The 13,003-nt window shown below is 40.9% G+C and overlaps 1 pseudogene; it reads right to left on the bottom strand.

Annotated features, from left to right (window-relative positions):
- Window positions 1-7,478: 7,478 nt before the first annotated feature.
- On the bottom strand, window positions 7,479-7,890 carry LOC138087745 (small ribosomal subunit protein eS24 pseudogene; annotated as a pseudogene).
- Window positions 7,891-13,003: the final 5,113 nt, after the last annotated feature.

Raw genomic sequence — 13,003 nt, 5'->3', positions numbered from 1 at the left:
CTGAGTTAAGATCGAATTGCTTTCTACTTCAGTAAATCCAATCCAGATTTCTAACTGATTATTGGTTAAAGTTTTAATTTAAAATTCCTTTTCTTTTAAAAATTAGCCATTCAAATTGCAAGGTTCGTAAGGCAGCTCAGATCCCGAGACTGTTGGTGTTGGAAGGGGCCTTAGCTGTCATCTATCGTAAGGGATGCTTTGTGGAGTTTTTGGGGGACAATGAAAAAGCGAGTGTTAGGTCACTCCATTGTGTCTGACTTATTGCAACCCCATGAATTCTAGTCCACTAGGCTCCTCTGTCCATGGAATTCTCCAGGAAAGAATACTGGAGTGGGTTGCCATTTCCTTCTCCAGGGAATCTTCCCAACCCAGGGACTGAACCTGCGTCTCCTGCGTTGCAGGCAGATTTTTTACCATCTGAGCAACCAGGGAGGAATAGTCATTACTTTAACTAGATCACATGTAATGATGTAAGTGAAAATGCTTTGTAAATTTTAGAAGACTTAACAGATATTAACTATTTTTTAAAACTGAAGTATAGTTGATCAACAACTATTGATTATTAGCATTTGTAAAGATGCTTTTCCATTGTTGCCAGCTTTATTTATTATAACATGCATTTTCATCTTGAATTCCTATTCTTTTTGTGAATAAGAGTAAATAACTTTAAAATTACTTAATAACATTTTCCCCCCACACACTCATTCCTATACTTCAGTAATTATGGTGCACAGGCTTAGTTGCTCTGTGGCATGTGGAGTCTTCCTGGACCAGGGATTGAAGATTCTTATCCACTATACAGGTGAGCGATGTGTCCCCAGAGGTACAAGAGATGGTTTTCAGAGTCACAGGATGTGACATGGAATGCCATTGGCTCACCTTCTCATGTTCTCTTGCTGCCAAGGAGAATTCTCAGTTTGCTGCTAGTGTGTCCTTGGTGTGTGTGTGCTCACCTTCTTTAAAACTAATTTCCCTTTGTAATAAAGTCAGAGCCGAGCAGGCTTCTGTTCCTCCTCCTCCTCCAAAAGGCTAGTTTGTTTGCATTGTCTTTATTTATATGTTGTTGTTCAGTTGCCAAAATGTGTCCAACTCTTTGTGACTGCAGCATGCAGCCCCGTGGACTGCAGCATGCCAGGCTTCCCTGTCTCTCATCATCTCCCGGAGTTTGCCCAAGTTCATGTCCATTGATTCAGTCATGCCATCCAACCTTCTCATCCTCTGTCACTCCCTTTTCCTTCTGACCTCAATCTTTCCCAGCATCAGAGTCTTTCCCAGTGAGTCGACTCTTTGCATTAGGTGGCCAAATAATTGGAGCTTTGGCTTCAGCAACCATCCTTCCAATGAATATTCAGGATTGATTTCCTTTAGGTTTGATCTCCTTGCTCACAGGGATGATATGGAAAGAAAAATCACAGTGGGGAGGATACCTGAGGACTGTCAGGAGGAACAACTGGGTACAGATTCAGGAGTGATACTTATGTCCTCAAATGTCTTTATATCGATGCACAAAATAGTGACTGTAAGCAAAATGAAATGGAAACATTTACGTCAGGGAAAAAATGTGCGAACTCTTTAGGATTTGGGTTGGAAAGTCTGTGAGAATATCTTTGCAGCTTGCCTCTCTGAGGTCTATTAAAGATTTCTCATCACTAAGATTGTTTCATTGATTAAATGAGGGGGTTGCATGGAGAATGCTTTGATTAGTTGGAGTATGCTATGCATATGTGTGCATGCATGCTCAGTTGCTTCAGTCATGTCCTTCTCTTTGTGACCTTATGGCCTATAGGCTGCCAGGCTCCTCTGTCCAGGGGATTCTCCAAGAAAGCATACTACAGTGGGTTATCATGACCGCCTTCAAGGGCTCTTCTCAACCCAGGGATCGAATTGGTATCTCCTGCATCTTCTGCATTGCAGGTGGATTATTTACCCACTGAGCCACCTGGGATCCCTGAGGTATGCCATACAAATGTCAAAATGATCGTTCTTTCATGAGTTGTATTATTACTTTATATTGTCTGCATTATAACATTTACATTCTATTCTGTATCAGTACTTTTCATCATTGTCTAGCCTTAGTGCTTTATTTCAAAGGATCTGGTGCTTGCTGGTAGTCTTTTTAAAAAGGATCCTACCATTCCTAAATCCTGTACTATGATTTATTGCTTGGTTGTCTGAATTTCACCATCCAGAGATTTTCATCAAGAAAATCCGTGACTGTTACAGTGCCCAACATTAATGCATATTGAATAATGACTTTTTGTTGTTTTTATAGTGTTTGACAAGTTGGCTGGGTATAAAATTCTTGACTGTCCCCATACCAACCCCCAAACTGTATAGACAATGTCACTTGGCATTGAATGTTACTTTGAAAGCCCTTTATATGCATAACTTGAGTTTTCTCCAAGGTTTACACAGGATTCATACTTTTTCTTTGGAGTTAGGTGATTTTACCATATATGCTGGTGTTGGTCATAATATTTCCTGGATGCTGTGTATACCTTTTATCTACAGATTTAGATTTTTATTCCATAGATGTTTTCTTCTATTATATCTTTGGTTCCCTCTGTCTTTTTTTCTTCTCAAGGGACACCAATCATTCATATATTTGTTGCTCTGTATATATATCATCTTCTCTATAATGATTTTCTCCTTACCTTTTCTCTTGCATGTTTTCATTATTTTAAGGTGGCATTCTAAGTTGTTGACTCTCTTTTCAGCCGAAACTATACTTCTTGCTGCTTCTGAGATTGTTCTTGGAGAGACAGCAGTGAGCAGTCTTGAAGCCAGGTCTTATTTCCCTGACCAGGAATTAGACCTGGGTATTCTGGATGAGAACCAGGAATCCTAGCTCCAGGTCCATCAATGGATAGAGGGTAAAAGCAAAGTTGCCCTGACTCTTGCCCTGTTTGAAAGCATGAATGTTTGAAGGAGGCAAAAACTGTAGAAACAGGTACAAATTTTATTATTAGAGACATAGCACATCGTGTGGGAGAGCACACAGAGAAACAGTTTATTTAAGACAGAAGCAAGGCAGAAATACACACCTGGAGAGGAAGAGTATGGGCATCCCTAATGAGGAGAAGTGCAGTAAAGAGGCAGTTAAATCGTTTATATAGGGCAGGTCTTCCCAGTCTTTGTTTACCTTTGGCCAATCACCTTGCTTCTTTCCTCATATCTGATCTGCCCTAGGAACCCAGCCAATATGCATTTACATCTTTTTGCCAAAGTGGATTCCAGTGCAGAGGCCTGTGGGAGCTTTGACAACATCAGTTATGGAGTGGCACCCCCTCCTTTTTGACCCCTGAGGAGCATGCTTGTGCATGTGCAGTCAGGGAGGTTTCCTTGACCTCAGGAGTGATAGATGTGGTCATCTTATCTCTTTGCTCCAGCAGAGCTCAGTTCCTGCCATAAACTTGGTCCTTGGAGTTTCTAGGGAAAGCAAAGCTTCAGTTTACTCTGCTTGACAAACTCCAGCTACTCACCCCAAGGGCCCCTCTGTTGCAGCAAAAGAAGAAATAAGTGAACAGTCTTTGGCACATACCAGGCAAACAGTTCTGAAAGAGTTAAGCAATCTTGGTTATTCCTTAGCTGTTACTGCTAGTAAACACTTGTAGCTAGCTTTGTCCTTCACAAAGCGAAACAAAGCTGACTTCATATGAGTAGTAACCTGTACTTGGCATTTCTTCTCCCCTTACACTCTCTTGTAGCATTCTGCATTTCACAAAGGTCATGGGCCGATAACTTCAGGGACATCAGACCAGGTTGCTGAGTTGCCTGATGCTAGCTGTGGCCATTTTGAAACTTTGCAAAAGAAAAAAAGTATAGGACCTTCATGAAGATAGAAAACCTCTCTCTATTCCTGATAGAAAGGGGGCACAGTTCTTGAGGCACCAGCCTCCTGTGTTTCCCTTTTGCTTGGCAAGAAGAGTAAAGCTACTCTTTTTTCTGTTTCCTTCAAACTCTGCTCTGTATTTCTATTTGGCATTGGTAGACAGGAAAGCAAGGTTTTAGCAACGTGTCTACCTCCTACCTCAAGATGGCTTCATTTTATAACTGAACTGAACAGAACACCCAGGCAGGCATCCACTGGCCTAGGGTAAATCCTAGGTATTGTTTTCTAAAAATTGTACTGTTACTACTGTTTCTTAAATTAACAACTGGCCGCCAGCTGCCCTATTCTCATCTCATGCCTGCCTTCTTCATTCTTCTGAGTGCAGCAGCTCAGGAAAAACACTTCTTTCCTTTTCAAGAACTGAAGAGGAAGGTATTGATTTGGGTGTCTGCTATTAATTTCATCCATATTTCACAGTGTTTGGAGAATATTCCTCAGAGCTTTGAGAAGCAGCATGGCTCTGGAGCACTCTGCTTGTGTTTTAATTTCTACCTTGCCAGCTACCAGCTTTGTGAGGCTGGGCAAATTACTTATTTTCCTCATCTGTGAAAAGAGGCTGGAATAGGGCTGTTAAAAGAATGAAATGAATTAATGTTTGTAAAATGTAGATAATGATGCCTGGCGTAAATAACAAATAGGCACCTTATAAGGGCCTATTAAATGGATATGGCATATGATCGTGCATTGCCAATAAAGTTTTCTCTCCAACTTCTCACAGTTTGTCTATTTCAGTGGACTTCACAGAGGTTCAGTTAACTTACTTTTATTTCATTCTCTTTCTGGATTTGTTTGCTCATAAATGTTTGTTTAAGCATTCATATCTAGTGTATGTATCTGGCTGACCAACCTATAACTTTTTACTTCTTTGTTTTAAGTCTATTTTTAATTGAAGTGTAATTGATTTACAATATTGTGTTCAACCTATAACTCTTAGATTCTACTTTTTTCCTTCTTGGAACCAGAACACTTGCCAATCTTGGTCCACGGTAGGTGTGTGCATATGTGTTCAGTTGTCCAGTCATGTCCAACTCTTTGTGATACCTTGGACTACAGCATGCCAGGCTCCCCTGTCCTTCACTATCTCTTGGTGTTTGCTCAGATTCATGTCCATTGAGTTGGTGTCACTATCTAACTATCTCATCCTCTGCCACCCCCTTTTCCTTTTGCCTTCAGTCTTTCCCAGCATCAGGCTCTTTTCCAATGAGCCAGCTCTTTGTATTAGGTGGCCAAAGTTTTGGAGCTTCAACTTCAGCATCAGTCCTCCCAATAAGTATTCAGAGTTGATTTACTTTAGGATTGAATTTCTTTAGTGTGGATAATAGTTTATGTGACCTCATTTGAGGATATGAACTCATTTGAAGTGGCTGGGTGTTCTCTATCATTTTGCCTCTCGAGCTTCAGTTCCTCCTAAATTATGCTACCACCATTCTTTCCAGTCTGAATGTCACTTTTAGTAGAAATGAGGTTGAAGCTTGGAGCTGTGTGATTCTCTCCTGTCTTCTCTTATTTGTTTCCCTTGTGCTGTAACTAGTGGGCTTGTCCCTGGTAGCATGACTTTCTTATCCTGGTTTGTTGGTTGGCTGGTTGGTTGGTTGATTTGAAGCTCACTTCCCCTGCCCCCCGCCCCCCCCCTCCCCCCGCCCCCACCGCTTTTAGCATATTTACAGAAGGAATAACTCCTGCTAGCCTTTTAGTCTTTTGACATTTTTCTTATTGCTTCATGACCCCTTTGTACTTTTCATGTTATTTCCCTTCTGTTTATTTTTTCCCTTTGAAAATTTCTGCCTCTTGGAAAGCCTCCTTTCAATCTCTGAAGTTCTTGTAGATGCTGCATTGGGGTTATTATGCTAGTTAAGTGATTGGGCATTGTGAAAAGCACATATTCCTAGATTTCCTGCTTTAGGTATTCTAGTTGGTAAGGACTAGGGACTAGGACTGCCCCTCAAACACTTCCTGCATTTTCACAGGGCTTCTGGGTGACTGCTGCTGCTGCTGCGTCGCTTCAGTCGTGTCCGACTCTGTGTGACCCCATACATGGCAGCCCACCAGGCTCCCCCTTCCATGGGATTCTCCAGGCAAGAACACTGGAGTGGGTAGATGCATGTAATCCATGGACCACACTCAACTCTAGCTGCTTTGGAGTAAAAGTGTTTGTTCTCTTTCCTCCTTCAAGCCATGAGTGAAGGTGACTCATGAGTGAGATTCTCTGGGGGGCTGACCGTAGGGTCAGGTACCTGCTTCTGGCTTGACAACTTTAATCCTGTCCCTTCCATTCCCATTCAAGAAAGATAACAGAATATGAGAGAGAGTAACATGGACTTGAGTATATTCCAACTATAACAAATTAAATAACTCACAGTTTTAGTGCCTCACTCTCCCTACCCATCTCTGAGCCTCCTTTTGGGGCAGTTTCTAACTCCAGCTTGACCTGGGCACCCCTTCGCTTTTGTGTAACTGATACTTTTTGGGTGGCTGTCAGATGACTCCTGATGTTCCCTGGGGAGGACCTTTCCTTAAGAGCCTCTGCTTGAAGCTGAACTGACTCTGGCATATTTTCAGCTTGGAAACTTTTGTATAAAGGACTTTATAAATCCTTCCAGGCAGTTACATTTGGACATTATCCTGGGTGCTGTTTTTCTTAGAGTTGTTGTTGTGCAGTCACTAAGTCATGTCTGACTCTTCGCAACCCCATGGACTGTAGCATGCCAGTTTTGCCTGTCCTTCATTACCTCCCAGAGTTTGCCCAAATTCATGTCTGTTGCGTTGGTGATGCTATCTAACCCAGGTCACCCTCTGTTGCCCTCTTTTCCTTTTGCCTTCAATCTTTCCCAGCTTCAGGGTCTTTTCCAATGAGTCATCTCTTTGCATCAGGTAGCCAAGTATTAGAGCTTCAGCATCAGTCCTTCCAATGAATAGTCAGGACTGATTTCCTTTAGGATTGACTTGTTTGATCTCCTTGCAGTCCAAGGGACTCCCAAGAGTCTTCTCCAGCACCACAGTTCAAAAACATCAATTCTTTGGCACTCAGCCTTCATTATGGTCCAACTTAGTGATGTTAGCAATCTCCTTGTTCTGGAATATTTTACATGTAATCAGTGAGTATCACTGAGCACTTCTGCTTTGGAAATTGCATCTGAGTGTTTGCAAAGGTCATACAGGCCTTATATACTCCTTGAGATCCAGTCTCAGCTCTAAGAGATCTGTTTGTACCCCAGACTCTCATTCCAGCATCAGGGTCTGTTACCAGCAGGACAGGGTTGAGGTTGAGTGGAGGCCAGGCTTCCCAGTCCTGGCTCCAGCATTAAGTAGCGGTGTGACTTTGGACGAATTTTTTTCTCTTCCATAAGCCTCAGTGATCTTATTTTTGAAATGAGGTGATAATAATCCTGACTTTATTAGGTTTTGGTGAGGATAAAATGACATAAACTTGCACAGGTTAGAATGTCCTTGGCTCTTGGCTCAGTGAATGTTGAAGGAGTCAGTGCACATATAATGATGTCAAGTTCATCAAACTTTTTTTTTTTTGTAAAAGGTCTAAGTTTATTAATCCTCTCATGAAAAATCTGCACAATCACCACAGATACAGTCACTGCAGAATCTTTGCTCCTTCTTTCTGCAGCACCGACGTGACCTTTGCACTCCCCCTGACTTTCTTCATTCTGTTCTTGCATCCCTTTCACTGTTTCCTTGAGGTACTTTCCTTTTCACACAGTTCATGTCTTGCAAGCCTGTGTTTGGGCTCATTCTTCTTTGCGTGATCATAAAGGAATCGTAAATCATGCCAAAGCCAGTTGCCTTGCCCCCACCAAAGTGGATTCTGAATCCAAATACAAAGATACAGCTGGTGTTATCTTGTACATTTTGGCTAGTTTTCCCCAAGTTTCTGTCTTAGGTACTGTTGCCTTCCCAGGGTGAAGGACATTGATGACTATTTTTGTCTGCTGAAGTAGTTGATTGGTCGCAAACTTCCTGGTCCAGGTAGTTACTGTGTCGTTCATGATGGCTGTTGACCTTCAAGCAACCAGGATGGGAAAATCAAGCTGGTTTTTGCTGTTATTTCCATGGTTTGCATTCTGAGTTGTTTTCGAGATCACATCTGTTGGGTGTGCCACAATGCTTGATGATATGGAGGGGAAGGTGGAAGTGGGAAGCAGTGTCATGGGAAGTAACCAGACTGTTGCGATAACAGTGTTTGATTCATAAGCTACGGGATAAAACTGGGCTATCACTCTTAGAAAATAGCATTAGGAAAACTTTTCATTTCTATAACACTTTATAGCTTAAATGTGTTTTCTCATGTCCTATTTCATTTAAAGATCTCCCAGGTGGCACTAGTGGTAAAGAACCCACCTGCCAGTGCAGAAGATAAAAGAGGCTTGGGTTCGATCCCTTGGTGGGGAAGATCCCCTGGAGTAGGAAATGGCAACCCACTCCAGTATTCTTGCCTGGAGAATCCCATGGATAGAGGAAACTTGTGGGCTCTCATTTAAACAGAAACTTAAGTGCATGGGAAAATGGTTTTTCTTTATGTTCCATCATAAGGAATGGAACAATATGAGGAATATCAATAACCTCAGATATGCAGATGACACCACTCTTATGGCAGAAAGTGAAGAAGAACTAAAGAGCCTCTTTTTAAAAATTTTATTTTAAATGTAAATTTATTTTAATTTTAATATTTACTTTACAATAATGTATTGGTTTTGGCATATATCAACATGGAGGGGGGTTCAGGATGGGGAACACATGTATAAAGAGCCTCTTGATGAAAATGAAAGAGGAGAGTGAAAATATTGGCTTAAAGCTCAACATTCTGAAAATGAAGATCATGGCATCCAGTCCCATCACTTCTTGGCAAATAGATGGGGAAACAGTGGAAACAGTGGCTGACTTTATTTTCTGGGCTCCAAAATCACTGCAGATGGTGATTACAGCCATGAAGTTAAAAGATGCTTATTCCTTGGCAGGAAAGTTATGACCAACCTAGACAGCATATTCAAAAGCAGAGACATAACTTTGCCAACAAAGGTCCGTCTAGTCAAGGCTATGGTTTTCCCAGTAGTCATGTATGGATGTGAGTGTTGGACTATAAAGAAAGCTGAGCACCGAAGACTTGATGCTTTTGAACTGTGGTGTTGGAGAAGACTCTTGAGAGTCCCTTGGACTGCAAGGAGATTCAACCAGTCCATTCTAAAGGAGGTCAGTCCTTGGTGTTCACTGGAAGGACTGATGCTAAAGCTGAAACTCCAATATTTTGGCCACCTGATGTGAAGAGCTGACTCATTTGAAAAGACCCTGATGTTGGGAAAGATCGAAGGCAGAAGGAGAAGGGGACAACAGAGGATGAGATGGTTAAATGGCATCACCGACTCAATGGACATGAGTTTGGGTAAACTCAGGGAGTTGGTGATGGACAGGGAGGCCTGGTGTGCTGTGGTTCATGGGGTTGCAAAGAGTCAGACACGACTGAGCGACTGAACTGAACTGGACAGCCAATATAAGGCTTCCCCAGTGCCTCAGTAGTATAGAGTCTGCCTGTAATGCAGGAGATGCTGGTTTGATCCCTGAGTTGAGAAGATCCCCTGGAGGAGGGCATAGCAACCCACTCCAGTATTCTTTTATTTATTTAATCATTTATTTTTTACTTTACAATACTGTATTGTTTTTGCCATACTTCAACATGAATCCGCCACGGGTGTTCCCATGTTCCCAATCCTGAACCATGCTCCCACCTCCCTCCCATACCATCCCTCTGGGTCATCCCAGTGCACCAGCCCCAAGCATCCTGTATCCTGCATCGAACCTAGACTGGCGATTTGTTTCTTATATGATAGTATACATGTTTCAATGCCATTCTCCCAAATCATCCCACCCTCTCCCTCTCCCACAGAGTCCAAAAGACTGTTCTGTACATCTGTGTCTCTTTTGCTGTCTTGCATACCGGGTTATCATTACCATCTTTCTAAATTCCATATATATGTGTTAGTATACTGTATTGGTGTTTTTCTTTCTGGCTTACTTTACTCTGTATAATCGGCTAAGTTTCATCCACCACATTAGAACTGATTCAAATGAATTCTTTTTAATGGCTGAGTAATATTCCATTGTGTATATGTACCACATCTTTCTTTTTTATTTTTTTACTTTATAATACTGTATTGGTTTTGCCATACATTGACATGAATCCGCCACGGGTGTACATGAGTTCCCAATCCTGAATCCGCCTCCCACCACCCTCCCCATATCATCTCTCTGGGTCATCCCAGTGCACCAGCCCCAAGCATCCTGTATCCTGTATTGAACATAGACTGGTGATTCAATTCTTACATGATAGTATACATGTTTCATTGCCATTCTCCCAAATCATCCCACCCTCTCCCTCTCCCACAGAATCCAAAAGTCTGTTCTATGCATCTGTGTCTCTTTTGCTGTCTTGCATGCAGGGTTATCGTTACCATTTTTCTAAGTTCCATATATATGTGTTAGTATACTGTATTGGTGTTTTTCTTTCTGGCTTACTTCACTCTGTATAATCGGCTCCAGTTTAACCCACCTCATTAGAACTGATTCAAATGTATTCTTTTTAATGGCTGAGTAATACTCCATTGTGTATATGTACCACAGCTTTCTTATCCATTCATCTGCTGATGGACATCTAGGTTGTTTCCATGTCCTGGCTATTATAAACAGTGCTGCGATGAACATTGGGTACACGTGTCTCTTTCAATTCTGGTTTCCTCGGTGTGTATGCCCAGCAGTGGGACTGCTGGGTCATAAGGCAGTTCAATTTCCAGTTTTTTAAGGAATCTCCACACTGTTCTCCATAGTGGCTGTACTAGTTTGCATTCCCACCAGCAGTGTAAGAGGGTTCCCTTTTCTTCACATTCTCTCCAGCATTTATTGCTTGTAGACTTTTGGATCGCCACCATTCTGACTGGTGTGAAATGGTACCTCATTGTGGTTTTGATTTGCATTTCTCTGATAATGAGTGATGTTGATCATCTTTTCATGTGTTTGTTAGCCATCTGTATGTCTTCTTTGGAGACATGTCTATTTAGTTCTTTGGCCCATTTTTTGATTGGGTCGTTTATTTTTCTGGAATTGAGCTGCAGGAGTTGCTTGTATATTTTTGAGATTAGTTGTTTGTCAGTTGCTTCATTTGCTATTATTTTCTCCCAATCAGAAAGCTGTCTTTTCACCTTGCTTATAGTTTCCTTTGTTGTGCAGAAGCTTTTAACTTTAATTAGGTCCCATTTGTTTATTTTTGCTTTTATTTCCAGTATTCTGGGAGGTGGGTCATAGAGGATCCTGCTGTGATTTATGTCAGAGAGTGTTTTGCCTATGTTCTCCTCTAGGAGTTTTATAGTTTCTGGTCTTACATTTAGATCTTTAATCCATTTTGAGTTTATTTTTTTGTGCGGTGTTAGAAAGTGCTCTAGTTTCATTCTTTTACAAGTGGTTGACCAGTTTTCCCAGCACCACTTGTTAAAGAGATTGTCTTTAATCCATTGTATATTCTTGCCTCCTTTGTCAAAGATAAGGTGTCCATAGGTGTGTGGATTTATCTCTGGGCTTTCTATTTTGTTCCATTGATCTATATGTCTGTCTTTGTGCCAGTACCATACTATCTTGATGACTGTGGCTTTGTAGTAGAGCCTGAAGTCAGGCAGGTTGATTCCTCCAGTTCCAATCGTCTTTCTCAAGATTACTTTGGCTATTCGAGGTTTTTTGTATTTCCATACAGATTGTGAAATTATTTGTTCTAGCTCTGTGAAAAATACCTCTGGTAGCTTGATAGGGATTGCATTGAATCTGTAGATTGCTTTGGGTAGTATACTTGTTTTCACTATATTGATTCTTCCGATCCATGAACATGGTATATTTCTCCATCTATTAGTGTCCTCTTTGATTTCTTTCATCAGTGTTGTATAATTTTCTATATATAGGTCTTTAGTTTCTGTAGGTAGGTATATTCCTAAGTATTTTATTCTTTTCGTTGCAATGGTGAATGGAATTGTTTCCTTAATTTCTTTTTCTACTTTCTCATTATTAGTGTATAGGAATGCAAGGGATTTCTGTGTGTTGATTTTATATCCTGCAACTTTACTATATTGATTGATTAGCTCTAGTAATTTTCTGGTGGAGTCTTTAGGGTTTTCTATGCAGAGGATCATGTCATCTGCAAACAGTGAGAGTTTTACTTCTTTTCCAGTTTGGATTCCTTTTATTTCTTTTTCTGCTCTGATTGCTGTGGCCAAAACTTCCAGAACTATGTTGAATAGTAGCGGTGAAAGTGGGCACCCTTGTCTTGTTCCTGACTTTAGGGGAAATGCTTTCAATTTTTCACCATTGAGGATAATGTTTGCTGTGGGTTTGTCATATATAGCTTTTATTATGTTGAGGTATGTTCCTTCTATTCCTGCTTTCTGGAGAGTTTTTATCATAAATGGATGTTGAATTTTGTCAAAGGCTTTCTCTGCATCTATTGAGATATAATCATATGGCTTTTATTTTTCAGTTTGTTAATGTGGTGAATTACGTTGATTGATTTGCAGATATAGAAGAATCCTTGCATCCCTGGGATAAAGCCCACTTGGTCACGATGTATGATCTTCTTAATGTGTGGTTGGATTCTGAATGCTAGAATTTTGTTAAGGATTTTTGTATGTATGTTCATCAGTGATATCGGCCTGTAGTTTTCTTTCCTTGTGGCGTCTTTGTCAGGTTTTGGTATTAGGGTGATGGTGGCCTTGTAGAATGAGTTTGGAAGTTTACCTTCCTCTGCAATTTTCTGGAAGAGTTTGAGTAGGATAGGTGTTAGCTCTTCTCTAAATTTTTGGTAGAATTCAGCTGTGAAGCCGTCTGGACCTGGGCTTTTGTTTGGTGGAAGATTTCCGATTACAGTTTCAATTTCTGTGCTTGTGATGGGTCTGTTAAGATTTTCTATTTCTTCCTGGTTCAGTTTTGGAAAGTTGTACTTTTCTAAGAATTTGTCCATTTCTTCCATGTTGTCCATTTTATTGGCATATAATTGCTGATAATAATCTCTTATTATCCTTTGTATTTCTGTGTTTTCTGTTGTGATGTCTCCATTTTCATTTCTAATTTTAT

The sequence above is a fragment of the Capricornis sumatraensis genome, chromosome 10 (genome assembly GCF_032405125.1).
Source record: "Capricornis sumatraensis isolate serow.1 chromosome 10, serow.2, whole genome shotgun sequence".
NCBI lineage: Eukaryota > Metazoa > Chordata > Mammalia > Artiodactyla > Bovidae > Capricornis > Capricornis sumatraensis.
The sequence above is the reverse complement of the archived record's forward strand: the minus strand, read 5'-3'. Positions and strand labels throughout refer to the sequence as shown.